Source organism: Pholcus phalangioides, unplaced genomic scaffold (assembly GCF_987345545.1).
Source record: "Pholcus phalangioides strain wild (caught in Gottingen) unplaced genomic scaffold, Ppha-v1.0 ptg000003l_1, whole genome shotgun sequence".
Taxonomy (NCBI): Eukaryota; Metazoa; Arthropoda; class Arachnida; order Araneae; family Pholcidae; genus Pholcus; species Pholcus phalangioides.
In genome coordinates this window covers 12,232,242-12,234,930 of record NW_028301596.1, presented here as the reverse complement: position 1 = coordinate 12,234,930, position 2,689 = coordinate 12,232,242, and the positions used below count along the sequence as shown (strand labels likewise).

The window sequence follows — 2,689 nt, the reverse complement described above, 5'->3', positions numbered from 1 at the left end:
ATACGCGCATAGTAATCTTAAAACAATTTAACGTGTTTAATAATACTGAATCATGCACGTCCTCCAGCAGCATGTCGCTCTTGTCGACAACGAGGCCCTTCGTAGTGAATCCACATCACCCTATAAATAGAAGAGAAGAAACGACGCCCTCCTCCTCGAGGGCCAAGGGTTATTTTTAAGGAAAGTGACTCCTTTTCACTTCCCTTCGCCTCCATCTTGGAAGTTAATAACAAAAGGTGGAGCGTCGAGAACTATTTTCACCTTAACGTCGCGTTTTCGCTGCTTCTGCGAGGACGGCATAGGTGTCTTGTGCTTGAAATAACTCCCCCATTCCCTAAACTAGACCTTAAACTGGAAGAACGAGGGGACAGCAGCAGCATTCAACGCTCCGCTTCCCATGAATAATGACACCAAAAAGACCTGATATGAACTCCATCATAATCACCGCCATGAGATGTCACGAGCAACAAGACTGCGAAAATTAAGGAAAGGGGGGAGAATGGATTCTGCTAGATCCGACCCACCATTCACCATAAAAGAGCTGCGTAACATCCTGCTATGGCCAACCAGTGGCATCATGGTGCTCCCAGAAGAGGACTACGATGAAGTCTACCCGGGTCTGTACCTCGGAGACTGTTGGGCAGCTCGAGACCTGGAACTCCTGAAGAAACTCGGCGTCGGGTTCGTCTTGAACGCTGCTCACGGTGACGACCCTTCGATGAATCAGGTAGACACTGGCCCTGGGTATTATGCATCCTGTGGTGTGCGTTACCTCGGCGTGCCTGCTCTGGACCTGACGTCTTTCCCGATCGAGATGTATTTCAGAGAAGCCACGGATTTCATAAGTGAAGGACTCAGGACTGGAAATAAAGTTTTCGTTCATTGCAAGCAGGGGATAAGCCGTTCAGCCTGCTTAGTATTAGCGTTTTTGGTCATCGTGGAGAATTACACCATACAGGAAGCTGCTCGGATGGTCCGAGAGAAACGGGAGATCCTACCGAACGACGGATTCATACAGAAACTGTGTGATTTGGACTATTCACTGAAGAGAAGTGCTGCTCAAAGGGTCCACAGAGATTCATAACACTCGCGAGACTGTCCTTATTGTTGATTTGCAAGTGGTTCTTAACATTGTTTTAAAAATATTTGTGGTAAAAGTATTTTGGTCAACTTGGGACAACACCGCTGTTGATATGTCGTCCAACGTAACCGGAGAATGCCGTTTATGTAATAGATAAATTGCATAGCTACTCCACTACCTACTAAGACAAATGGGCCTTTCGGGTCCACTGCATGCACACGTGCAATAATGGTAAGAAAAAAAACTATTGTCAGCGAGAGATGTAACGTAGTATATTATCGGCTCTTTCAAAACAGAAGCAGCAAATTCGGATAAGATTTGAATGTGCAAGAGCTTGCTCAGAACTACGTTGTCACCCAAGATTCCAAGAGTAGCGTGATGGGTGAAGGCATTCAACGAAAGACACTAAAGAATACTCGAGTGATTGCAGCTCCGGCTATGGCTGATATGTGTTCAATCGTTGGAGTTGGGAATATGCTGTACCATCCACCATACGCTCCGGTATTGGTAGAGTCCCTACGATTTCTCGGCAATTAGACAAGCTATTGGGACACCCAGTGCCATCTCAACGCATGGGCCCACCCTAACCTCTCTCACGGCCCGGGGGGCCTCAAGAGAAGAGGGACCTCACAAAAATGAGATCCGGTTGAAATTTTCTAGGATTTACCAGGTAGGGCCCCCAAAACACCATTTGGCCCGGGGGCCTAGGATACTCTTAAGACGGCCCTGGGAACACCCACTCCCAACAGGGTCGTCTCAACAAACACCATTGACACTCGGGAAAAATGATATTCTGGGGGAAGGAGCCCCCCTCTGGAAGTAGCTAGAAGTGGCAGGCTACCGTTTTAAACAATCTCTCTCGAAAATCATATCACCAGATCTAATTATTATGGCCCTCTTAAGGGAGACATGAGGGCCCCATGTTTTAGGATGGCACTGCTTCCTAATACTTACTTTAAGCTTCAATCAGAGATAGAGGAACCGTATTGTGTCATCCGTTACAGATCAGTTACAGCCATTCCTCAAGCAGTAATTTAGACCGAGGGTCCTCCGTTGAAAGCTTCCATCGTCTTGCTGCAGTTATGCAATCCAATGCCGCTGCTCTGCAAGCGTCTTGGAGACCATAGTGACACTGTAGTGCTGCGCAATCTACCGCATATTCAATTTTCATCCAGATGTACTGCATCTGTTTTGAAAGCGTCATGACCATTGTACGTTAGATCTCTCGTTCATGATAGTCTTTGTTCTTGTTGCCATTGAGCATGCGTATGGGTGTGGACAAGGGAGATCCATTTGCTTTGGAGGAAGGTTAAATGCAACTAACCTATAGTACACATAAGTGTTCTTACATTTTTTTGCACCTAATACTTCACCGTACATGCACCTCCTACATATTCCTCTGTAGAATTTCTAACGAATTGGTACATGCTGGAATGTGTGTTCTGAGGGCATGTGTGGCCCCGAACGTGTTTATATTGTGAGAGTTGAGCTCGTTTCGTGTTCTTGCAGGTGCAGTCATCTGTGTTCCATATTTTAAAGTGGCAAAAGTTTAAGTCATCATGTTAAATAAGAACAGCAAAACCTTTCTTCTGCGGACACTGGTGGGAC

General features: G+C 46.2%; 1 pseudogene; it reads left to right on the top strand.

Annotated features, from left to right (window-relative positions):
* The first annotated feature begins 360 nt into the window (after window positions 1-360).
* LOC149088092 (dual specificity protein phosphatase 3 pseudogene) lies at window positions 361-1,987 on the top strand (annotated as a pseudogene).
* Window positions 1,988-2,689: the final 702 nt, after the last annotated feature.